The sequence below is a fragment of the Leopardus geoffroyi genome, chromosome B3, assembly GCF_018350155.1.
Source record: "Leopardus geoffroyi isolate Oge1 chromosome B3, O.geoffroyi_Oge1_pat1.0, whole genome shotgun sequence".
Lineage (NCBI taxonomy): Eukaryota > Metazoa > Chordata > Mammalia > Carnivora > Felidae > Leopardus > Leopardus geoffroyi.
In genome coordinates this window covers 50,734,253-50,761,575 of record NC_059337.1, presented here as the reverse complement: position 1 = coordinate 50,761,575, position 27,323 = coordinate 50,734,253, and the positions used below count along the sequence as shown (strand labels likewise).

Genomic DNA, 27,323 nt, shown 5'->3' with positions numbered 1-27,323 from the left:
TGTGAAGTGGTCCAGTGGGAGAAGGACAGCATGAAAAAAAAAAAAAGATGAGTAATGTAAGTAAAGAGAAACTAAGTAAAAATCAAAAAGGAATATTAAAAACCAAAAACACTGTGACAGAAATGAAGAATACCCTTTATGGCTTCACCTGACTGGACATAGCCAAGGAAAGAATCAGTGAGCTTGAAGATAAATCAGTAAAATTTTCCAAACTGAAATGCAAAGAAAAAAGTAATAAAAGAACAAAATATTCAAGAGCTATGGGAAAATTATAAGTCATATAACATATACATAATTGGAATACTAAAAGGAGAGGAGAGAAAAGAGCAGAAGAAATACTTGAAGGAATGGTTGAGGTTTTTGAAATTAATAACAAAAAACAACTACAGATCCAGGAAACTTAGAGAACACTAAGCAAGACACACACACACACACACACACGCACACACACACACACACACACACACACACACACACGATAGATCATATTCACAAGGCCTAAAATCAAAGATGAGAAAATTTTGAAAGAAGTCAGAAGAAAGCAAATACCATTAAATAAACAGTAATAAAAATCACAGTGGCATGAGCCAGAATCCATACACGCAGAAAGAGATTAGAATAAAATATTTACCATGTTGAATGAATAAAAAACACCAACTTGAAATGCTGTATTCAACAAATTTACCTTCAAAAGTGAAAGAGAAACAAGTACTTTCTCAGAAAACTAAAAGCTAAGGGAATTTGTCAATAGTATACCTGCCCTGTAAGAACTGTTAAAGAAGTCCTTCAGAGGAAAAGAAAGTGATACAGGTCAGAAACTCAGATCTACATGAAGAAACAGTGCATTGGAAATGAAAAAACAGTAATTGAAAAAAATGTTTTATTCTTAATTGTGTTAACAATTGTTCAAAATAATAATTGTAGCAACGTTAGATGATCATGGCATGTGGGTAAGTAAAATGAATGACAGCAATGTTACAAGGGATGGAAGGGAGGACTTGGGAATACTTTTATATGGTACCTTCACAACCTGTGAAGTGGCATATTATTTGAAAAGTAAACTCAGATGAGCTGTAAGTATATGTATATTATACACTGTAGGGTAACCACTAAAAAAGGCGAAAAAAGAAGTGTAATTTATTTTCTAACAGAGGAGAGAAAATGGAATCATGTGAAATATTCAATTAAAAATAGAGAAATGAGAAAAAGAGATTTTAAAAAAGGAGCAAAGCACAATTGGGATGTATAGAAAACAGTTAAAAATATGGCATATATATTTTTTAATTTTTTGTATGTCTTTATTTTTGAGAGAAAGAAAGAGACAGAGTACTAGCAAGGGAGGGGCAGAGAGAGGGGGACACAGACTCTGAAGCGGACCCCAGGCTCTGAGCTGTCAGCACAGAGCCCGACGTGGGGCTTGAACTCATGAACTGTGAGATCATGACCTGAGCCGAAGTCAGAGGTTTAACCAACTGAGCCACCCAGGTGCCCCAAAACATGGCATATATTAATTCAATTGTATCAATAGTCATTTTAAATGTGAATGTTCTAAATACATCAATTAAATGACAGAGACTTTTGTGGTAGATAAAAACACAAGGCCCAACTATATGTTGTCTATAAGAAACTCACTTCAATGAAAGAGGTACAGATAGGTTAAAAATAAAGAATGTGAAAGGACCTATCATGACAACACTAATCAAAAGAAAGATGGAATAGTTAGGTTAATTTCAGACAATCCAGACTTAAGAACAAGGAAAATTACGAGGAATAAAGAGGGCATTACATAATGATAAATCATTCAGTTTTTCTAAGATGACATAATAATACTTAAAATGTTTGCTTCTTACAAAAGAGCATCAAAATACATAAGGCAAAATTGTTACGATTGCAAGCAAATATAGACATTCAAAATTCTTTTTTTTTTAATTTTTTTTTTCAATATTTTTTTTTCAACGTTTATTTATTTTTGGGACAGAGAGAGACAGAGCATGAACGGGGGAGGGTCAGAGAGAGAGGGAGACACAGAATCGGAAACAGGCTCCAGGCTCTGAGCCATCAGCCCAGAGCCTGACACGGGGCTCGAACTCACGGACTGCGAGATCGTGACCTGGCTGAAGTCAGATGCTTAACCCACTGCACCACACAGGCGCCCCTAGACATTCAAAATTCTATGAACAACTTCAACATCCTTTTTTCAGTAATTGATACATCCAACAGGCAGAAAATCAATAAGGGTAGGATTGAACTATACAACACCATCAATCAACTGCATCCAAATGATATTTATAGAGTATTTACTCTAATATCAGCATATACATATTCTCAAGCTCATGGAACATTCACCAAAATGGGTTATGTTCTAGACCATAATATACACTTTAAAATTTTAAATAATAGAAATTATCCAAAATGTGTTCTCAGACCAAATGGAATGAAACTGGAAATCAATTTAAAAAAATACAAATATAGGTTACACAATACATAAATAAATAACATATCAAAGAAATGTCTTAGAGATAGTAAAATATTTTGGACTAAATGAAAATAAAAATACAACTTATAAAAATTTGTGGCTTACAGGAAGAGCAATACTTAGAGGGAAATTATAGCACCAAATGCACACATATTAGAAAATAAGATATATCTAAAATCAATTTAAACTTCCACATTAAGAAAGTATAGAAAGAAGAATAATATAAGCCTAATCCAAGTAGAAGGCAAGAAATAATAAAAATTAAAGCAGATATCAAATTGAAATTGAAAATGTTAATTTAATAAAAATTTTTAAATAAACTAAAAGCTGATTCTTTGGAAAAATTTCTTTGGAAAATTTATAAACCTCTAGCCATCCAGAGTAAACAAGAACAAAAATGATACAAATTACTAATATCAGAATGAAAGAGGTGGTATCACTACTGACATCATGGACATTAAGTGGATAATAAATATTATGAACAACTCTATGCCTACAATTTTGAAGACTTAGATGAAATGGATCGATTACTTGAAAAATACTATAGGAGAGGAAAAAACTACTTCTTCTACTCATTTGAGGTCTCAACTGGAGCTCTGTAACAAAAACACAAGAGAAAAGCAGTAAGTTTTTGAACCTCTGTACCTCATATTTACAAGGAAGAAACTCAGAGATGAGTAATTTAAAGAAGTGGTTTAGAACTCCAACTTATACAGCATCTTATCCAAAAAACAATACAGTTTTTAGAAGAGTGACAAGACAAAGAAAAATAGTCTTATGCTTCCAGGGTGGCAAACCATAGGAAGGCAAATATATGAGGGGAAACTAATAGAGTAAGGTTTTTCTTCTGACTCCTTTGCTGCCATTCTGAGCTGATCAGAGTCTCTGTTCATCTTCAAAAAAGGAAAATATATATCCTACATTTAGGGAGAAAAAGAGAGCTTTTCCTGTTTACTGCTTGATTGCTTTTAGCTCAAAATAATTCTTATGTCAAAGAGATATGTTTTAGGGTGACATATTCTGATTTTCTTCAACACAAACTACCAATATGCACACACCACAGAATAGATAATCTGTTAGCAATAATCGCTCCTCGGATAAACCTCATTGGCTACGATACTGCCACTGCGCAAAGCTCAGAATAGATAATCTAAATAGGCCTATGTTGAAGTAATTGTATCGAGAATTTATAACCTTCAAAAAGGAAGGCACCAGGCCCAGTTGGTTTCACTGATGAATCATCCTACCAACTATTTAAGGAAGAAATGATACCAAGTCTCTACATTCTCTTTCAGAAATAAGCAGCAGAAGGAGTAATTCTTAGTTCATTCTATAAGGCCAGCATTATACTAATATCAAAACCACATAATGATATTACAAAAAGAAAATTGCAGACAAATATTTCTCATAATCGTAGATGTAAAAATCCTCAAGAAAATATTAGCAAATTCAGGGCACCTGGGTGGCTCAGTCAGTTAAGCGGCTGAGGTCATGATCTCACGGTTCACCAAGTTTGAGCCCCGCAATAGCTCTGTGCTGACAGCTCAGAGCCTGGGGCCTGCTTCGGAGTCTGTCTCCCTGTCTGTTCCCCTCCCCTGTTCTCTCTCTCTCTCTCTCTCTCTCTCTCTCTCTCAAAAATAAATAAATATTGAAAAAAAAATTTAACTAGAAAATTGGATCTAACAATGTATAAGGATAATTGTACATCATAACTAAGCAGGATGTATTCCAATTATTCAAGGCTAGCTCAACGTTCAAATATCAATTAATGCAATCCATCCTATCAGCAGGCAAAAGAAGAAAAATGTTATTATCATATCGATGATCCAGAAGAAACATTTAACAAAATCTTATACCCATTCATGGTAAAACTTCTAAAACTAGCCTTGAGGGAGTTTTCTCAACTTGGTAAAGAATATCTAAAAACCCAGCATTTAACATCACACTTATTGGTGATAATCTGAATGCTTTCCCCTAAAATTAGTAATAAGGCAAGCATGTCTCTTCTCACTCCTGTTCAACATTGTGCTGGAAGTCATAGCTAGTACAATAAGAAAAGGAATTAAGCACTATATAGAGTAGAAGGAATAAAACAGTTTTGGTTTGCAGATGATATAATTTTCTGCTTAAAAAGTCACAATGCATCAATGAAAAGATTAAAAAAATCCTAGAACTAAGTGATTACAGCAAGGTCATAGGACTCAAGACTAATAGATAAAAGTCAATTGCTTTCCCATATATGAGCAACAAATAGGTAGGATTTGAAATAAAAAATACAATGCTGTTTCCATTAGCACCAAAATAAATGAATAAAATTAAGTAATTGGCATACAAATAGCAAAATATGTATAAGATCTAAATGAAAAAAATCTACAGAACTTTTATGAAAGATGTCAAAGATCTAAATAAATGGAGAGATGTTTCATGTTTATTAATAGGAAAACAATATTGTTAAGATGTCAGTTCTTCTCAACTTGATCTATAGATTCAATTTAATCCCAACTAAAATTTTAGCAAGTTATTTTTGTGGACATTGGCAAACTGATTCTAAAGTTTATATTGAGAAGGAAGACCCAGAATAGCCAGTGCAATACTAAAGGAGAACAAAATTGGAGAACTGACACCATCCAACTTCAAGACTTATTATAAGCCTAGTAGTGTTAGTGAAAGTATAAATAAATAGATCAGTCGATGAGTATAGAGAGCCAAGAAATAGACCCACAAAATATTGTCAACTGATCTTTTACAAAGAGGCAAAGACAATTCAAGGGGTAAAGGATAATCTTTTCAACAAATGGTACTGGGGCAAGTCGACACTCACATGCAAAATAAGTTAGACACAGACATTGCATGTTTCACAAAAAATTAACTCAAAATGGATCATACACCTAAATGTAAAACATAAAGCTAGAAAATTTCTGGAAAACCTTTTTTTCCTCAAAACGTATAACCCTTGCCTAATCATGATAAAAACTTACATAATTTCTAATAGAGGAGCATCCCACAATGTACCTGACCAGTACTCCTCAGAACTGGCAAGTTTGTAAAAACAAGGAAAGTCTGAGAAACTGTTACAGCCAAGAGAGGCAATTTTTATTCAGAGTTTCCTTTTATTTATGAGTTACTTCAAGAAAAATAAAAACACTTCTCTGCTAATGGTACCATTTGTGTCATCTCAAAGTGGACTTGACTTTTGTTCTTGAGTATAGGTCACATGTTTCTGGTTTTTTTTTGTTTTTGTTTTTGCATGCCTACTGAGCTTTGACTGGATACTTTCTATAGTAGACATGTGGAAGAGTGACTTATTTTGGGCAGCACTTAACTTCGCTTCATACTCAGACACATACTCATACTCTGTCCCCTCTGCAGTCAGTAACTGACATTTCCCTCAGATCTGTGATTTTCAGACTCTGGAATTTTGTTTTGTCTGGGGAGAGTTGTTTGGTTTTTTTTGTTTTGTTTTTACTAGTTCCTTCATGGTCTCCCCTGTGAATATTAGTTTAGTGGTCAGCCAACACTTCAGGTCAATATTGATTGCTTATTTTGGGACTCATTCTCTATGTGATTCTTCCCTTCCAAGCTCTCTTCTGTAGCTTTCTGTTTGCCCTCCAAACCCTGAACTCTGGCCTCCTCTCCTTCAGATCAGTAAGGCTTTGGCATTTTGATGCCCCGAGCTGCTGTGCAGATTGGGAATTGTCCCCAGGCAAGAAGCTACAAATTCCCCAGTGTCACTAGGTACAATTCCTGTTTTGTCAGAGTAGATTTTCTTCCAGTTTCTACCTGCTTTTGATTGCTCTCCAGTGTCTCCAAATGGGCTTTCTACTTAAATAGTTTAGTTAAAATTTTAAACTTTAATCTGTGGACCTTTAATCTTTGGTCTATCCAAGCTACTCTACCATTATCAGATAAAAGAATCAGTCAATGAAGTCTTTTGGAAGTTCAGCAAAGTGTAGCCTACTTAAAAAAATTTTTTTTGCTTATTTATTTATTTTGAGACAGAAAGAGACAGCAAGCAGAGGAAGAGCAGAGAGAGGGGGAGAAAGAGAGTTCCCAAGTAGGCTCTGCACTGTCAGCACAGAACCTGATGGGGGCTCAAACCGGCAAACCATGAGATCATGACCTGAGCCAAAACCAACAGTCGGTCACTTAACCGACTGAGCCACCCAGGTGCCCCAAGTTTAGCCTACTTTAAAATGAGAACTCTGCCCTGTTTCTTACTCATTTTTTTATTCCATAAGCACTTATTTACTGTTTACTAAGTACCAGGAACTTTTCTAAGTTCTTTGCAAATACTAACTCATTTATTTCTTACAAACAGCCCCTATGGAAACTGCTATTATCGTTTCCATTTGTCAACAGAAAAACTGTCGTAAAGAGAGGTTGTTACTTGCCCATGTTTGCACAGCCAACAGATGGGCTTATTGCTGGACACAGCACACTGTTTAGCCAGAGCTCATTTTTCTTCTCTATTAAAAAACCAGAGGTTGATGCAGGGCTTCTGAATGCCCCTCAAATCATGCCATCATGTTGCCCTTCATAATTTATGGGAGTAAATAAAATAGAAGTCTCTATCAAGATATCCTGATTGTAGGGCTGAGTCTCCCATTAATTTTACACATGACTTTGATATATCATGTGTCTTATCTCTCACCTCCAGTTTCCTTATCTATAAAGTGGAGTGGTAGTAAATTTAACTCTAGAACTCTGTTCTCCAAAAGATCAGAAGAAGTGTCATCCACCTGTGTATATTCTCTTTGTCTTCACTAGAGGGGGAAGTGATACCAGACAGTTGTGGTTAAGAGAATTGAAAACAACTCCAGTGAAAAAAGTTTACTTTTCATTTTTTTTTTCCTGACTGTGTAACACTATTCATTTGAAAAAATGTAGGACAGGGGCGCCTGGCTGGCTCAGTTGGTTAAATATCGACTCTTCATTTCAGCTCAAGTCATGATCTCAAGGTTCGTGAGATGTAGACCTGTGTGGGGCTCTGTGCTGACATTGCAGAGCCTGCTTGGGATTCTTTCTCTCCCTCGCTCTTCCCCTTCCCTACTATCTCTCTCTTTCTCTGTCTCTGTCAACATAAAAATAAAAGTAAACATTAAAAAAAAGTAGGACATATGGAAAAACATAAAGAAGAAAAAATCATATAAAGTACCCCTGTTTTGACCATTTTTTATTCCTGTTGGCTAACTTCTGGACCTCCTTCACTGTAGAGGTAGAAATGCTGGTTTCCCAATCTCCCCTTTCACCTGGGGTGTGGACACAAGACTGAGGCTGTGCCCTAGATGGAGATCTGAAGACACAAAAAAAAGCAGAGATGGGAAAGAATCCACACTGGTAGGAGGTCCAGCCTCAGAGTTTCAGCTCCTTTTACTTCTGAGGCAAAAATGTCAGTGATACAGGGACACTGGTAAAGACAGCCCTCTCTGTCCACCATGAAGTTTAATGGGGTACTGGGGTTTACTGAGTGTCTCAGGTCTATACATTGATATCTTTCATTACGTTGAGGGACTTTTCAGACAATGCCTGTGGTGTGGGGACTTCACCAAACTGGTTTCTGGGTGATTTTTAACACTGCTCCTGGCATCCTCAGTTCACCTCTAGGGCCCTATATACTCCCCACCCTTAAGATTCTGTGAACTAAGATCTTTTAAAATCAGTGTCTTTTTTGTTTAAAACAACCAGAATTTTTTTTCTAGTGCTTGAAACTACAAATCTTACCTGAAGCACCCTCTCCCAGAGACAACCCCTGTTGCTATTTTGGTGAATGTTATGAGGGCTTTTCAAAGATTAAAAACCATTAATTAATTAATTAATTAATTAATAACAATATATTGAAATTCAATTAATAAGGTGATAGATATTTGCAAGTAAAGACCTCTCCTGTAAACCCCAAGTTACATTACCAAGTCAGCCAGCAGCTTTGCCAAAACAGAGTCAGCCTTCTAAGATATACAGTAAATGATTTTTCACTAAGGTCTCAGGACCTAGCCAATGTTTCCCTAGAGCTTTTCCAGACTTCTGAATCATCTGAGGGAATCTATTAAAAAAAGAACTATCTGGCCCCCAGTACATGTTCCCCTGATGTACTTTTAAATGTTTCCCAATACATACAACGTGGTTGGAGGACTTTTTATCCTTGAGATGCCTCTGCTTAAATGTTCTGCTCCATAAAACATGTCCCAAACTGAGTCTGTCCTTTTTACACAAATATCTGCTTCTCCTGGATCCCCTATTTTTGTGTGTGAATGAGAGCTTTTAGATCTCTAAGTCAGATACCTCATTGTCATCCTTGCCTATTGTCTTTCCCTCCCATTGTACATTTGCTTGGTTACTGTATTATCTGGAATACAACTGGAATTTTAGCTGGATTGGAACTGGATTCTAATGTGGCTGGTGCATAGAGCTACTTCTTCCCTTGTCTCCTCAACCTCTAATTGTTCTGATTGCCAGATTTCCGTGAGTGCTGAGAACTGTCCCCACGTTAGGAGTTTATACAGTGTTACCGGATGGACAGAGTGCAGGTAGAGAGTACCTACAGAAAGAATTTATTCTAAGCAGAGAAGGGATCTAGCATGAGCCTTTTGACCTAGCAACAGGGACTGAAGGTTGGAGTTGTGCAAGGCAGTGACTGCTTTGTGGAGTCATGCCAATCCAGCTATCTCAGTAGCAAGTACTTCCTGGGGAAAAATGGATGGCATGTGTCCTGGGGACCTCTCTCACTACACCTGTAGCACATCTTTGTTCAAAATACCCTGTTTTGGACACTCCGCAATTAAATACAATAAGAGTTGGAGGGATGTTCGTTGGACACCCCTTCTCATTTTGTAAGATATTGTGGGGCTTCTGCTGCACTTTAAGACTGAGAGCACTGGTGGTCAGGGAAAATGAGCAAATTTCTGGATTTCAGAGCAGAAGATGCTGGTGGCACATGGCACCCTGAAATGTTTGTTGTTCTCAAACTTTCAGAAACATTTTGGGAATACGTACAAGAAACAATGGAAGTCTTTGAGCAGGTAAGGCTTGGAGCAAGATTAGAATATGAGTTGGTGTGGCTCAATCTTTCCTCACAGGCTGGTGAGGTTTGGAGATAAACACCTTTTATAGAGGTCTCTCAGATTTGTCGCCTTCTCTCTCCTCCTCGTGCCACTGCCTACTTCTTTTCTCACCTGGACTACCTTGCCAACTTCTTAACCTGGATCCTGTGTTCTGTGCTGTCTTCTCCAAGTTCCAATCCACACGTGTGCCAGATTGATTTTCTGTGGCAAAACTTTGATTATGTCCCTCTTCTGCTAAAAAAGCTTGTGGCTCCCCCCCTTTTTTTTGAAAAGTATTCAATCTCCTGTAGTGATTAGGAAGATTTTTTTTCTGAGTTGACATCAATCATCTTGCATAGACCTTTCATTCAGCCTTCATCTTGTACCTTATGCTCTGGTCACATTTAACTGCTGGCAGTTTTATGAACTGGCCATGCATTTTATTTTTGTGCATTTCAATATCTTCCTTATCTTTAGATCTGCAGTGCTTAATGCAATGTCTGTGCATATGATAGTTGCTCAACTCACTGAAAAAATGAATGAATCTAACCTGTTCACATGAGATTGAATCAAGAGTGAAAATTTGCAAGACTCAATCATTTCCAAAAGGTGATGAAATTCAAAGTTGTAATAATACTAGTAACAATAGAAATATTATTACTAGGGATACCTGGGTGGCTTAGTCGGTTGAGCATCCGACTTCGGCTCAGGTCATGATCTCACAGCTCGTGAGTTCGAGCCCAGCATCAGGCTCTGTGCTGACAGCTCAGAGCCTGAAGCCTGCTTCAGAATCTGTGTCTCCCTCTCTCTCTGCCCCTAACCCACTCACATTCTGTCTCTGTCTCTCTCAAAAATAAATAAACATTAAAAAAATTTTTTTAAAGAAATATTATTACTAAACACTATTGGTAACAATAGTATTGAGCACTGACTATGTATCAGGTACTCTTGACATAAGATATATTGTAATAACTCTTTAATTCTCATCATAATCCTGTGAAGTAATTACTACTATATCCATTTAACAGAAAGGAAAGCTGAGGCACAGTGTATTTCAGTAATTTGCTTAAATTAACATGGCCAGCAAAATACTGAGCCAAAATTTGAGCACAATCAAAATGACAGCAGAACCTGCATTATATTGCTCTGGAATACACCTTAGGGGGAGAACTCCCATGGCATGAAGGTAAAGGTCTTTGGTTTTGAAAAGTTTCAAGAATTGTAATATCAAGGTGTTACAAGAAATATTGACGTGAATTTTTTGTTGCCTGTTAATTGTCTACCTTCCCTCACTAGAAAGAAAACACCAGTGGATAAAAGAACCTGTCTCTCTTTCACATTTCATACCTACTGCCTAGAAAGTGCGTAGAAAGCATATATCAACAGTAGGTGCTCCATAAATATTTGTGGAGAGAGGTGAGGAAGAAAGGAATCTACAGTCTATCTATCTGATAGATACAAAGGATCTATCAGAATTACAAAAGGTCTGCTTTAGGCATTACCCTGATTTTATCAAATGTATTTTATATTGCTTAAGTGCATATGACTTTCCTTTCTCCTCAGTTTTCTGGTGTTGTGCATAATTGGTGTTTAATAAGTAATTATTGATTGTTTGAAGAATGTCAGAAAAATTAATGAAAGAGTTCGAAATGGACACTCATTCCAGTTGTCTCTGCCTTTCAATATATTTGACTATTTTACAGCTCAATGGAATTATATAAAATTAATAATAATACAGATGATATTGTCCACAGGAATGAAAATTAGTTGTATCTGGTGGAATGTAATTGTTGATCCATTTTATTTTGGCATTCCTTTTCTGACTATACACATGTATCCTTTGAATTCTTCTTTGAACAGTTTACAAGAATTTACTGGTTTTCTCATTAGTGAATGAGCTAGGTAAAATCTTTGACCCCGGATCATTCTGTATCTGCATGAGTCCCAATTATACCCTCTCTTAACAACTATCCTTTAACAGGACAAAACACATACAAAAGCAATTTTTTTTTCATTCACAGCCATATTTCTTCATAGAAATGAGCATTGATAGTATTTGTGAAATCTCTAGATCCAGCCATTCAATTATGAGGACCCATCTTGAATGGTTTGTATTGGGGGTTAAACCTTGTATTTCTGCCCAGGTAAGGCACAACTTCCTTTTAAAATATCAACTCTTGGTTGATGGGGGGTGGGAGGGAGGGGAGGGTGGGTGATGGGTATTGAGGAAGGCACATTTTGGGATGAGCACTGGGTGTTTTATGGAACCAATTTGACAATAAATTTCATATATTGAAAAAAAATTAAAAAAAAATATGAACTCTTACACAACTTTGAGAAGCGGGGAGCCAGGTAGAAATTTACACTGCCTTCATAAACATGTTAGGACTCTGTCCACCAGATGTCACCCTGACATCTTAGGATCTATAGAAAACAAAATTAGCTTTCCTTTTATAAGTAGGTTATTTTGGGGGGCACCTGGGTGGCCGAGTCGGTTAAGCCTCTGACTTGGGCTCTTGTCATGATCTCACGGTTCATGACCTCAAGCCCTGCATCGGGCTGTGTGCTGACAGCTCAGAGCATGGATCCCGCTTTGGATTCTGTCTCCCTTTCTCTCTGTTCCTCCCCCACTTGCACTCTGTCTCAGTGTCTCTCTCTCAAAAATAAATAAAGAATAAAAAAAATTATAAGTAGGTTAATTTTCAGTAGTGCAATATAAACTGGTGGTATCTAATTTCTTAAAATAGGGGCTGAGGCAGGCAAGATTGGAGACAAAACTCAGGTCTTCGTGTTTCTCCACATTCCTGCTTGCCTGAGATGCTTTTCCACTTAACATTGCAAATTTTTCTCTCACTATTTAGTTATGATGCACCTTTTCCTAAAAGTACTCTCTTAATTAAAATATGGTCATTCACAAATAAGTGTAAAATGCGTGGTCATTTTCTGTATCACATAAGAGGCCTTAAATCTAGAGCAGTATCCATTCAGACATCATCCATAGTGACAGTCTTTGAGGATTATGACAAAGACTCTCTTCTGGATCAAACTTCAGTCAGGCTCCTCTGAGCTATCTTTTCAAGTAGGCTTTATCCTTAGGTCTTGTCTTTGTCCTGTCTACTCCAGTTGTAGTAAGAATCCTGCAAACTTAGTTTAGCAAGAACCCCCCACCCTTGATACCTTGGCTTGCCTTCAACAAGAATCTTGTTAGTTGGTTTAGCAAAAATCTCCCTACCCTTGATGTCTCCTCTTTGTAGTTTTATCCACTGACACCTCACACTGTTCCTTTGCTACAAATATCCAGTTTTCTTTGCTATATTTGTAGTTGAGCCCAATCTCTCTGCTGTTTTGTTATAGTCTTGGCACCTATTACAATAGTGCTGAATAAAGTCTTGTTAAATTATATATTTTAACAAGTGTGTGTGCTCTATAATGAGAAACTAAGATTGACCTTCCTCACCAAAAGTTTTCCATCATTTTCCAAAATTTGTACTTTGATATTTTAAGTTTTTACATTACTTTTCTGGCTTTTCAAGGTACATGATACCAAAGATCAAGTAATCCTCTTATTTATTACCGTTCGTTTTTATGGACCTGTACATATAGACAGAGAACCAAAGTTTCTGTAGCATATATTATATGTCAGGTTCTTTATATGTATAATTTATATGTTAGTTAAATTCTCTTGAGTTTTTTCAGGTTTGCTTAAGATTATTAGAAAACTCCATGCCATGCATAGTAAAGAATGTCATTTGTCTGAGTCTTGATGGGGGAGAATCCTGGGTGTTTCACATTTCTTTTCATCACCTGTGGCTCCACTCTTCTAAATTTTTTTCTTAAGTTTTTATTTCACTCAAAGTTAGTTAACATACAGTATAATATTAGTTTCAGGTGTACAATTTAATGATTCAACACTTACATACAGCACCCAGTGCTCCTGAATTCTTGATCTCACTTGTATTTTTCTTTCTATGATTTTTTTCTATACTCTCTAAAGACCCAGTATGTGATGCAAAACATTTTATTTCCTTCCAAATGCTGGTCACACAGAGATTCAGGAAGTTTAATAATTTGTTTAAAACACAGTGATGGAGCAAAGACATAACTTTAAGTTTGCCTTCAAAACCAGAAATATTTCTAGTCACTTTTCTTCCTGACATATTTGCTAACTACATATGGTGGGCAAGGAACTAATAATATAAAATGGATTTGGCGTATGAAATAGGAAACCATATGAAATAGAGAAATTTGGAAATTTTTATTTCAAAGGGAAACTTCTATTGTTTAAAGCAGTGATTCTCATATATCCATTAATTTATGTGGCTATTCTTACCATATGTTTTGTAATAGTTAATTATATATAATCTAAAATTCAAATGTGCTAAGTAACGTAGTTCTAATTCTGTTAACAAGTGATTACCTCTCTACCAACGCCTATACCAGAATGGGCCACTAGGTGTCATTCTGGCACAGAAATTATCAAAAAAGGCCCTCAGGAAACCAGTGAGCTCACTTTCAAGGTAGAAAGATACTGTTTTGCCCTTTCAAGTACAGTACATGAATTTTGTGTCCACTCAGCCCTCAATATCCATCTGCCCTAGGGAAAGATTAAAATTGTTTCACTGAGGTAAAAGTATTCTACTGCCAAGAGAAATGTAATAGATGGCTTTTGATATTCAAAGTAGGGTGATTCCTAACAGATTTAATAATAAAGATAAATCTCTTTTAGAATAGTAACAAAAAAGACAATATACTAGGGAATAAACCTAACAAGAATATGCAAAACCCGTATGAGGAAAACTTCATAGCAATCTTGAAAGACACAACAGACTTGAGCAAATTAAAAGGCATCCCTTCTTTATGGATAGAATGTGTCAATGACATGTAGATGTCAGTTCTCCCTAAGTTAGCACTTTCATTTAGTGCTATCTCAATTGCAATACCACAAGTATTTCTGGAGCAAGAGAAATTGGTTCTAAGGTTCATATAAGAAAATAAGCTTGGGGGGCGCCTGGGTGGCGCAGTCGGTTAAGCGTCCGACTTCAGCCAGGTCACGATCTCGCAATCCGTGAGTTCGAGCCCCGCGTCGGGCTCTGGGCTGATGGCTCAGAGCCTGGAGCCTGTTTCCGATTCTGTGTCTCCCTCTCTCTCTGCCCCTCCCCCGTTCATGCTCTGTCTCTCTCTGTCCCAAAAATAAACGTTGAAAAAAAAAAAGAAGAAAATAAGCTTGGGGCACCTGGGTGGCTCAGTAGGTTGAGCGTCTGACTTTGGCTCAGATCAGGATCTCACAGTTTGTGAGTTTGAGCCCCGCATAGGGCTCTGTGCTGACAGCTCAGAGCCTGGAGCCAGTTTCAGATTCTGTGTCTACCTCTCTCTGCCCCTTCCCTGCTCATGCTCTGTCTCTCTCTGTCTCTCAAAAATGAATAAACGTTAAAAAAAAAATTTAAAAAAAAAAAAAAGAAAAGAAGCTTGTAAGAATAGCTGTGAAAATCCTGTTTAAAGAAGAAAAATGAGGGTCCCTAGCCCTACCAGATATTAAAACATACTATACTGCCTCTGTAATTAAAACACCATGGTATTGCTGGATAATAGATTAGTGAAGAGATTCAAATACAGAAATATACCGAAGGATATATAGAAATGTATTATATTTTACATGTGGCTACTCAAATCCCTGGGGGGAAAGGTGGGCTTTTAAATAAATGATAGGGTGGCAACTTGATGGTCATTGAATCACCCTATATCATACAAAGAATGAACTCCAAATAGATCAAAGATGTCAATGTAAAAATATCACATAACTTAAAAGAAAAAGGATAAGTTCAAATAAATATAAGAAGAAAAGTACCCTGACAATTTTACACTGAAGCGCTCATCTATTAATATGAAACAAAACATAGACATGGTTATTCATTCCAGCATTACTTCTAAGCATGAAAGATTAGAAATAACCTTAATGCCCATCCATAGGAGGATGACTAAATAAACTGTGGCACATCCATACGATGGAGTTATTTGTGGCAAAAATAGAACACGGTATTTAGAAATTGAAGATCTCTGATATGGAGTGTTTCCAGACATATTGTTAAGTTGGAAAAAGAAGTATAAAAGAATATAGCATACTAACTTTTGCATAAGAAAGAAGGGAGATAAATGCACCTATTTTTGTAAATGAATAAGAAGGAGAAGAAGAAGAAGAAGAAGAAGAAGACAACAAAATAGAGTAGTTATAAACTAGAAATTATTTTTTTAATTAAAAAAAATTTTTCTTTGTGTTTTATTTATTTTTGAGACAGAGAGAGACAGAGCATGAGCAGGGGAGGGACAGAAAGAGAGGGAGACACAGAATCTGAATCAGGCTCCAGGCTCTGAGCTGTCAGCCCGGAGCCCGACGCAGGGCTCGAACTCAGGAACCGCGAGATCATGACCTCAGCCGAAGTTGGACGCTCAACCGACTGAGCCACCCAGGCGCCCCTTTTAATTAATTAATTATTTATTTATTTATTTTTTTTTTTAAATTTTTTATTTATTTTTAATATATGAAATTTATTGTCAAATTGGTTTCCATACAACACCCAGTGCTCATCCCAAAAGATGCCCTCTTCAACACCCATCACCCACCCTCTCCTGCCTCCCACCCCCCATCAAACCTCATTTTGTTCTCAGTTTTTAAGAGTCTCTTATGCTTTGGCTCTTTTCCACCCTAACCTCTTTTTTTTTTTTCTTCCCCTCCCCCATGGGTTTCTGTTAAGTTTCTCAGGATCCACATAAGAGTGAAAACATATGGTATCTGTATTTCTCTGTATGGCTTCCTTTTAATTTTTTTTAATGTTTATGTATTTTTGAGAGAGAGAGACAGGCAGAGCATGAGAGAGGAAGAATAGAACTTGAAGCAGGCTCCAGGCTCCGAGCTGTTAGCACAGAGCCCGAGCGGGGCTCGAACTCATGAACCGTGAGATCATGACCTGAGCCAAAGTCAGATGCTTAACCAACTGAGCCACCCAGGTGCCCCATATAAACTAGAAATTCTTAAAAAATGGTCACCTAAATGGGAAGAGTGGTAACAGGATGAAGATGAAACTTCTGTTTATATCATTTTTTTTTCAACTTTTATTTATTTTTGGGACAGAGAGAGACAGAGCATGAACGGGGGAGGGGCAGAGAGAGAGGGAGACACAGAATCGGAAATAGGCTCCAGGCTCTGAGCCATCAGCCCAGAGCCCGACGCGGGGCTCGAACTCATGGACCGCGAGATCGTGACCTGGCTGAAGTCGGACGCTTAACTGACTGCGCCACCCAGGCGCCCCTATATCATTTAAAAAAAAAAAATAGTTTTGGCCTTTTTACCACATTTTGGCAAAACAATTGATCTGGACTCTAAAAATATTAATGGCATAAAAGACAAAACAGAGAAATATCCTAGCTTAAAGGAAACTAAAGAACTTTTTTTTAAGTGCACAAGTTACAAAGACACTTTCCATGTGAAACTTCAATGAGATTTTAAAAGTTATAAAAAAACATATAAGTCTTTTATGATGCCCTCAGAGAGCACTGTTAAAGAGCACCAGTAACCTTTCTCTGTCCCACCTCATTTTGCTCATACTTTTGAGTAGTTAAAGTTCTGTATTAACATTAGGAGACATGGAGAATAATCATCCAATATGAAAAGTAAGGGGGAGAAAAGCCTGCTATTTAGGCTATGAGATGAGGGGTGTCCTCTTTTCAAATTTGTTCTTTTTTTTTTTTTTTTTTTAATTTACATCCAAGTTAGTTAGCATATATTGCAACGATGATTTCAGGGGTAGATTCCTTAATGTCCCTTACCCATTTAGCTCATTCTCCCCCCCTCACACCCCTCCAGAAACCCTGTTTGTTCTCCATATTTAAGAGTCTCTCATGTTTTGTCCCCCTCCCTGTTCTTATATTATTTTTACTTCCCTTCCCTTGTGTTCATCTGTTCTGTGTCTTAAAGCCCTCATATGAGTGAAGTCACATGATATTTGTCTTTCTCTGACTGACTAATTTTGCTTAGCATAATTCCCTCTAGTTCCATTCACATATTTGCAAATAGCAAGATTTCATTCTTTTTGATTGCCGAGTAATACTCCATTGTATATATATACCACATTTTCTTTATTCATTCGTCTATCAGTGGACATTTGGGGTCTTTCCATACTTTGGCTATTGTTGATATTGCTGCTGTAAACATGGGGGTGCATGTGTCCCTTCGAAACAGCACACCCGTATCCCTTGGATAAATACCTAGTAGTGCAATTACTGGATCATAGGGTAGTTCTATTTTTAATTTTTTGAGGAACCTCCATACTGTTTTCCAGAGTGGCTGCACCAGTTTGCATTCCCACCAACAGTGCAAAAGAGATCCTCTTTCTCCACATCCTCGCCAACATCTGCTCTTGCCTGAGTTGTTAATGTTAGCCATTCTGACCGGTGTGAGGTGGTACCTCATTGTGGTTTTGATTTGTATTTCCCTGATGATGAGTGATGTGGAGCATTTTTCATGTGGCAGATGGCCATCTGAATGTCCAACTTCTTTGGAGAAGTGTCTATTCATGTCTTTTGACCATTTCTTCACTGAATTATTTGTTTTTTTTGGGTGTTGAGTTTGATAAGTTCTTTATAGATTTTGGATATTAACCCTTTATTTGATATGTGGTTTGCAAATATCTTCTCCCATTTCATCGGTTGTCTTTTAGTTTTGCTGATTATTTCCTTTGCTGTGCAGAAGCTTTTTATTTTGATGAGGTCCCCATAGTTCATTTTTGCTTTTGTTTCCCTTGCCTCCAGAGATGTGTTGAGTAAGAAGTTGCTGCAGCCAAGATCAAAGAGGTTTTGCCTGCTTTCTCCTCAAGGATTTTGATGGCTTCCTGTCTTACTTTGAGGTCTTTCATCCATTTTGAGTTTCTTTTTGTGTATGGTGTAAGAAAGTGGTCCAGGTTCATTTTTCTGCATGTCTCTGTCCAGTTTTCCCAGCACCACTTGCTGAAGAGACTGTCTTTATTCCATTGGGTATTTTTTCCTGCTTTGTCAAAGATTATTTGGGCATATGTTTTTGGGTCTACTTCTGGGTTCTCTATTCTGTTCCACTGAGCTGAGTGTCTGTTCTTGTGCCAGTGCCATACTGTCTTGATGATTACAGCTTTGTAGTATAGCTTGAAGTCCGGGATTGTAATGCCTCCTGCTTTGGTTTTCTTTTTCAAGACTGCTTTGACTATTTGGGGTCTTTTCTGGTTCCATACAAATTTTAGAATTGTTTGTTCTAGCTCTGTGAAAAATGCTGGTGTTATTTTGATAGGGATTGCATTGAATATGTAGATTGCTTTGCGTAGTACTGACATTTTAACAACATTTGTTCTTACTATTGAGGAGCATGGAATCTTTTTCCATTTATTTATGTCTTCTTCAATTTCCTTCATAAGCTTTCTATAGTTTTCAGTGTATAGATTCTTTACCTCTTTGGTTATATTTGTTCCTAGGTATTTTATGGTTTTTGATGCAATTGTAAATGATATAGTTTCCTTGATTTCCCTTTCTGTTGCTTCATTTTTGGTGTTTAGGAATGCAACCAATTTCTGTGCATTGATTTTATATCCTGCCACTTTTCTGAATTCATGGATCAGTTCTAGCAGTCTTTTGGTGGAATCTTTTGGGTTTTCCATATGAAGTATCGTGTCATCTGCGAAGAATGAAAGTTTGACCTCCCCTTGGCTGCTTTGGATGCCTTTTATTTCTTTGTGTTGTCTGATTGCTCAGGCTAAGACTTCCAGTACTATGTTGAATAACAGTGGTGACTGTGGACATCCCTGTCTTGTTCCTGACCTTAGGAGGAAAGCTTTCAGTTTTTCCCCATTGAGGATGATATTAACATTGGGTCTTTCATAACGTTGGGCTTTTATGATCTCGAGGTATGATTCTTCTGTCCCTACTTTCTTGAGGGTTTTTATCAAGAAAGGATGTTGTATTTTGTCAAATGCTTTCTCTGCATCTATTGAGAGGATCATGTGGTTCTTGTCCTTTCTTTTATTGATGTGATGAATCACATTGATTGTTTTGCAGATATTGAACCAGCCCTGCATCCCAGGTATAAATCCCACTTGGTCGTGGTGAAAATTTTTTTTTAATATATTGTTGGATCTGGTTGGCTAATATCTTGTTGAGGATTTTTGCATCCATGTTCATCAGAGAAATTGGTCTATAGTTCTCCTTTGTAGTGGGGTCTTTGTCTGGTTTTGGAATCAAAGTAATGCTGGCTTCATAGAAAGAGTTGGGAAGTCTTCCTTCCATTTCTTTTTTTTTTTTTTTGGAACACCTTCAAGAGAATAGGTGTTAACTCTTCCTTAAATGTTTGGTAGAATTCCCCCTGGAAATCCATCTGGCCCTGGACTCTTGTTTTTTGGGAGATTTTTGATTACTAATTCAATCTCTTCAGATATGGTCTTAAATCTTTGAAATTCAATAGGTAAATTAACCTAATTTTTAAATGAAAAGTTCCTTTCATTTAGACATGAAAATCACTTTGGAATTATTGCTTAAATTGAGAAAAAAAAAAGAGAAGTCTGGGTTATAGGAAACAATACATTAATTAGTTTAACAAGAGCACCTGCAAAAATATTTTATTTTCCTCAAGTGAAAAAAATATATTCCTATGTAAATTTGTAAGTTAAAATCCAATACTGGAAAATAATTTGAACATTTATTAGGATACTTTGTTTGGTAAACTATAGGTAGAATTACCTGATATTTTTTGCCTGTGACCTGAGGTAAGGACTAAGCTTGTTAGATGATATTTGTGAAAGAAAATTGTTATTTTAGAAGAGTATGAGAAATCAATGTTAAGTACTCCTGTATAGTGCCAAATCATCGTAAGGTAGATCTTTTGTTAGTTGTGTAACCCGTCAAATTGAATTTAAAAAGTTTGGATCTTAATTAGTCATGTTATGATCCAAAAAAGAAAAGTAACTCCACTGAAGAGTTCAAGTTATATATTAATATTTATTTTGGCAAATTTCAAACATGAACTCAAGTAAAAGGAATAATATAATTAATAATAACTTTCCACCCATGTCTAATCTTGTTTTATCTATAATGACCTCCATGTCCCCTCCTTTTAATTATTTTGAAGCAAATCATAGACATCAGATCATTTTAAGATTATATTATTATGTATTATTAGGATCTTTATAGTCATTCCTATTATTATGAAGTGGGTACATCTAAGATACTAGCATTAGCAGACCTCAGCATATAAAATAATACATTGTGTTTTTATAGTTCTTTAGTTGATCAAACTGTACTAGTACCTTGTGGCGTATGTCACATGAACTTGACAACTCCCCAAACCTCTTTTTTTATGATATCTTTTGCTATAACAGCAAATGTGATGTGTTTTATTATACAATAAAATGTCAGTTTGGGGACATCTGCAATAGTCTCATGAACAAATATTTTACAAATGATTAATGTGTGATATTGCAAAGTTGCACATCAGTAAAGGATCTGTTCAAAGTATAAAATAGATGAATGGGTTTTAACACAATAGAGTATGAAAAATTCAGTGATATGGCTTTATATTCCATAGAGCAACTCACCTAAAAAGCTACACCTATTGAGTTTTGATATAGTGTCAAAGAAGAATATTCATAATTATCTGAAAGGCTATTAAAATACTACTTCTTTGTCCAACTACATGTCTGTGTGAGACCATATTTTCTTTATTATACTTCAACAAAACAGCATATTAAAACAGATAAAGGCAGGGGTGCCTGGGTGGCTCAGTCGGTTGAGCATCTGACTTTGGCTCAGGTCATGATCTCACGGTCCGTGAGTTTGAGCTCCATGTCAGGCTCTGTGCTGACAGCTGAGAACCTGGACCCTGCTTTGGATTCTGTATCTCCCTCTTTCTCTGCCCTTCCCCTTCTTGTGTCTTTCTCTCTCTCTCAAAAATAAATAAACACTAAAAAAATTTGAAAAAACCCAGATGAATGCAGGAGCAGATATGATAATTTAATTGTCTTCTATGAAGCCTGATATTAAAGGGTTTTCAAAATTGTAGGACAAAGTCACAATTCTTGTTACTATTTTTTGAAAATATAGACAATTTTTAAAGACTTTTTAATGTTAAAACATGTTTATTATTGTTATTTTAAAGTAAATAACATTTTTTTTAAACTCTTAGTTTATTTCCTTAACAAGGTAAATATTAGGGAAATATAAAATAACCCATATCAACAAAAGTTCTTTCTGGTCCTCAATTATTTTTAGGTGTAGAGAATTCTTGAGCCCAAAAAGATTCAGAGTCACTTATTTAACTTCTTTCCTATTCAAGGAGATGGAAGGAAATATATAGAAGCATACCTTGTTTTATTTTGCTTTGCTTTATTGTACTTTGCAGATACTGCATATTTTACAAACTGAAGGTTTGTGAGTATTTTTCATTGAGCAAGTCTGTCAGTGCAATTTTTCCAAAGCATTTGCTCATGTCGTGTCTCTGTGTCACATTTTGGTGAGTCTCCTAATATTTCAAACTTTTCCATTATTATTATATTTATTATGGTGATCTGTGATCAGAAATGTATTGTAATTGATTTGGAGTGCAATGAACCATGACCATATAAGATGGCACACTTGGTCGGTAAATGTTTTTTGTGTTCTGATGGCTCTACCAATTGGCTGTTCCCCTGTGTCTCTCCCTCTCCTTGGGTCTCTCTCTTGCCTGAGACACAACACTATTGAAACCAGGCCAACTGATAACCCTACAATGGGCCCCTAAGTGTTTAAGTGAAAGAAGAGTTGCATGTCTCTCACTTTAAATTGAAAGCTAGAAATTATTAAGCTTAACGAGGAAGGAATGTTGAAAGCTGAGCTAGGCCAAAAACTAAACCTGTGCATCAAACACTTTGCCAAGTTGTGAAGGCAGAGGAAGAGTTCTTGAAGAAATTTACAAATGCTACTCTAGCGAACACACAAATGATAAGAAAGCCAAACCGCCTTGTTGATAAATAGGGAGAAAGTCTGAGTGGTCTGGATAGAAGGTCAAACAAGCCACAAGTCCTCTTAAACCAAAGCCTAATTCAGAGTGAGGCCCTGACTGTCGTCAATTTTACAAAGGCTGAGAGATGAAGAAGGTGCAGAAGAAAAGTCTGAAGCTAAGAGAGGTTGGTTCATGTGGTTTAAGAAAGAATCCGTCTCCATAATGTAAAAGTACAAGATGAAACAGCAAGTGCTGATGTAGAAGCTGCATCAGAAGGTCTAGATAAGATAATTAATTATCCAGAAGGTCTAGATAAGATAATTAATGAAGGTGGGTACAGATTTTCAATGTAAAATGAAGTAGCTTTATATTGGAAGAAGATGCCATCTAGGGCTTTTGTAACTGGGGAGAAGTCAATGCCTGGCTTCAAAGCTTCAGAGGACAGGCTGACTCTCTTGTTAGGGGCTAATGCACCTGATGAATTCAATGCTTATTTATCATTCTGAAAGCCCTAGGGCCATTAAGAATGATGCTAAATCTACTCGACTGATGCTCCTTAAATGGAACAACCAAACCTGGATGGCGACACATCTACAACAGTTGTCTACAACAGTTTACTGAATATTTTAAGCCCACGATGTCACCTACTGCAGAGAAAAAAAAAAAAAACTTATTTAAAAACATTACTGCTTACTGACTGTGCATCTGGTCCTCCAAGAGCTCTGATAAGATGTACAATGAGGTTAGTGTTTTCATGCCTGCTAACACAACATCCACCCTGCAGCCCACGGATCAAGGAATAATTTTGACTTTTAAGCCTCATTATTTAAGAAATACATTTTATAAACTATAGCTGCCACAGATGGTGATTCCCTTGGTGGATCTTGGCAAAGTGAATTGAAAACTTTCTAGAAAGCATTCATCATTCTATATGCTGTTAAGAACATTTATGATTCATAGAATGAGGTCAAAATATCAACATGAATGGGAGTTTGGAAGAAATTTATTGTAACCCTCATGAATGAATTTGAGGGGTTCAAGACTTCAGTGGACAAAGTAACAATAGATTTGGTGGAAATAGCAAGAGAACTAGAATTACAAGTAGAGCCTGAAGATATGACCGAATTGCTGCAAACTTATGATAAAACTTTAACTGATGAGGAGCTGTTACTTATGGCTGAACAAAGAAAGTGGTTTCTTGAGATGGCACCTGGTCCTGGTGAATATGCCGTGAAGACTGTTGAAATGACAACAAAGGACTTAGAATATTACATAAACTTAACTGATAAAGCAAGCGACAAGGTTTGTTGGAATTGACTCCGATTTTGAACAAGTTCTACTGTAGGTAAAATGTTACCAAACAGCAACATATGCTACAGAGAAATTGTTCATGAAAGGAAGAGTCAGTCCACACAGTGAAGTTCATTGTTGTCTTCTTTTAAGAAATTGCCACAGGGGCGCCTGGGTGGCGCAGTCGGTTAAGCGTCCGACTTCAGCCAGGTCACGATCTCGCGGTCTGTGAGTTCGAGCCCCGCGTCGGGCTCTGGGCTGATGGCTCAGAGCCTGGAGCCTGTTTCCGATTCTGTGTCTCCCTCTCTCTCTGCCCCTCCCCCGTTCATGCTCTGTCTCTCTCTGTCCCAAAAATAAATAAACGTTGAAAAAAAAAAAAAAAAGAAAAAAGAAATTGCCACAGCCATTCCAATCTTCAGCAACCACCACCCTGATCTGTCAGCAACTATTAACATCGAGGCAGAACCTCTAGCAGCCAAAACATTCTGACTCTGTGAAAGCTCACGTATTTTCAAATATGGCTCTATTCTTTTTTTAAATCAATTTTTTAATTTAAATTCCAGTTAGTTAGCCTACAGTGTAATAGTAGTTTCAGGGGCAGAATTTAGTGATTCATTGCTTGCATACAATACCCAGTGCTCATCACAAGTGCTCTCCTCAATACCCATCACCCATTTAACCCATCTCTCCCCCCACCTCACCTCCAGTAAACCTCAGTGTGTTCTCTGTAGTTAGGAGTCTGCTTTGTGGTTTTCCCTCTATGTTCATTTGGTTTATTTCTTCAGTTCCACATATCAGTGAAATCGTATGGCATTTGTCTTTCTCTGACTGATTTACTTTGCTTAGCATAATACACTCTAGCTCCATCCACATCATTGCAAATGGCAAGATTTCATTATTTTTGATGGCTGAGTAATATTCTTTTGTATTTATATACCACATCTTCTTTATCCATTCTTCAGTCGATGAATGAATTTGGGCTCTTTCCATAATTTGGCTATTGTTGATAACACTGCTATCAATACCAGCGTGCATGTGTCCCTTCGAGTCAGATTTTGTATCCTTTGGGTAATGTGGTGCAATTTCTGGGTCATAGGGTAGTTCTATTCTTATTTTTGAAGAACCTCCATACTGTTTTCCAGAGTGGCTGCACTGGTTTTGCATTCTTGATTTTTTTTTTAATTTTTTTTTTAACGTTTATTTATTTTTGAGACAGAGAGAGACAGAGCATGAACAGGGGAGGGGCAGAGAGAGAGGGAGACACAGAATCTGAAACAGGCTCCAGGCTCTGAGCGGTCAGCACAGAGCCCGACGCGGGGCTCGAACTCACAGACCGTGAGATCATGACCTGAGCCGAAGTCGGATGCTTAACCGACCGAGCCACCCAGGCGCCCCGCATTCTTGATTTTTAAAAAACCCTGTTTGGAATAGGAATTCAACTTGGATGGTTGCATTTTGTGGCCAGGAGGACAAATTGAAGACCCATATAGTACTTCTGTTTTCTTTCCTTCCATTTTCCACCATAATTTATGGGCTACAGATTGAATTTAACCTGCGTTGGAATTAAAGGTTTTTATCATCCTTCCCATTAGGAAAACCTTGGTGATTCTTGTCCAAGATTGTCACTTATTAAAAAATATTCTCCTTCATAACTTAGACACATAGAAAATTTTACAGTTTATTTTTTTTTAACGTTTATTTACTTTTGAGACAAAGAGAGACAGAGCATGAACGGGGGAGGGTCAGAGAGAGAGAGGGAGACACAGAATCTGAAACAGGCTCCAGGCTCTGAGCTGTCAGCACAGAGCCCGACGCGGGGCTCGAACTCACTAGCCGTGAAATCATGACCTGAGCTGAAGTCGGACGCTTAACTGACTGAGCCACCCAGGCGCCCCGAAAATTTTACAGTTTAAATTCCTACTCACAGCTTAGTGTTTTGGCCTCCCATCTCATCATAATTGGAAAAAGAGTTAGAATATGAAATGAAAGCAAAATGACTGAAATAATCTATAGATATAATTGGAAATTATCTATTTAGGGATGAAGACGTTTCTACTCGGAATTAAGACATTTCTACTTGTTACTATTTATGTATTCAAAATTAATTAAGGATGCAAGAGTCTCTTCCCAGCTAGACTCTGAGCACCTTCGGAACAGCAGCTATCTCAGTCGGTTTGGTTAGCCCTCACCTACTCAGCAAATGAAACACAGAAAGTACTCAGTCTGTTTTTGTTTAATTGTAGAATAAAATTGACTTATTTAAAGTGTACTTTTCCTCTAATTTAAAAACCTCTTATTCTTCCATATAATTTATCTCATTATATAGCAGAGATGTTAATTACCATGTTACGTAATGTATCATTTTGGGGAAAAAAAAGTTAGGAAAGCTGTCTGGTCAGGATTGGTGCATTGAAAATCTGCAAAGTTTCCTTGTACACAATCCACCTACCAGTTTTTTTTCCTTTATCACTTGGTAGGAATAGGAGGATTTTTATTGTTAATTTTCATTAAGGAAGGTGGTTAATTTAAATGGGAAATGGGTATTATAATATAAACACAATCTCCTCCAACCCAGAAATCCTCTCCACATAGTTGAGAAGGAAGACGCTTTACTATTGAATAAGCATTAAAACAGAATGTGATGTGTATCTCAGGAGATCAACTAACAGATTGCAAAGACAGAACATCCCCCACCCCCAAACCTTTTATATAACCAAGCAGGTACAACCCATTACTTACATGTTCTCAAAATAAAAAATAACTAGTTCTCAAATAAGCGGTCTTGACAACACCATTTGTCACATACAGTTCATCCCAACCTTACTTAGAAATTGGGGTGACCATCTGTGCTGTGTTTATCCAGAGGAAAACCAAACTTTTCATGTCTTTATAACATGAGACAGTTTTGCAACTGGAGCAAGCTGCACAGGGAAGTGACCCTCCCACAGAAAGTGGGAGATAGTGGCGTTACCTTCCTTGATGTTTACATTTCAAACAGATGGCTCTGAGTCCTTGAGAAAGAGTTTCCCAGATTATAAAGCTGACAAAATGTTGATCTAGTCTTCAAAGGGATTTACATACATTTCAAAGGAGATAGTACTTAAAGTTATAATTTTTCTAAGTAAATGCTCAAAGAAAAAGGAGGACAGGGAAATCTCTTCATTTATTTGCAAGAGAGAACATTAAGCCTCCTGTATTTCATTTGTATTTGTCCCTACAGTACCTACTATCTGGCTACTTCATGCAGTCCTTTATGGGAGATGAGTGGGGTGGTGAAGAGAGGGAGGGAGCACTGCTCTCATCGCTCTCATACCCTGCTTTGTTTGTCGTTTTCTCCTGTTTCTGAATGTTAACCTCAGCACTTGTTGGCCAAGCTGTGACTTGAAGTGACTACTGTCCTGCAAGTGGAAAAGACTCCTTTAAGTTTGTTCTTCCAGATACTGGCATGGGGAGATGTCTGGGAACAGCTTTCTCAACTTCCTCTCCCTTGGTCTCAGGTTTGCAAGCCCCCAGTTTAACCTGTAGTTAGTAAATG

General features: G+C 37.1%; 1 long non-coding RNA gene and 1 pseudogene across 4 annotated transcripts in view; one reads left to right on the top strand and one right to left on the bottom strand.

Moving 5' to 3' along the window:
* The window catches only part of LOC123582996, a 68,012-nt gene that overhangs the window by 27,439 nt on the left and 13,250 nt on the right, over positions 1–27,323 (top strand). For 2 of the 4 annotated variants that reach the window (XR_006704689.1, XR_006704686.1), the window contains exon 4: positions 11,535–11,657. This is a non-coding gene — a long non-coding RNA (uncharacterized LOC123582996). Of the gene's footprint in view, positions 1–11,534; positions 11,658–21,919; positions 22,031–27,323 lie in introns of all 4 variants that reach the window. The other 2 variants (XR_006704687.1, XR_006704688.1) reach the window with 2 other exon arrangements.
* Positions 3,452–3,613, bottom strand: LOC123584489 (annotated as a pseudogene).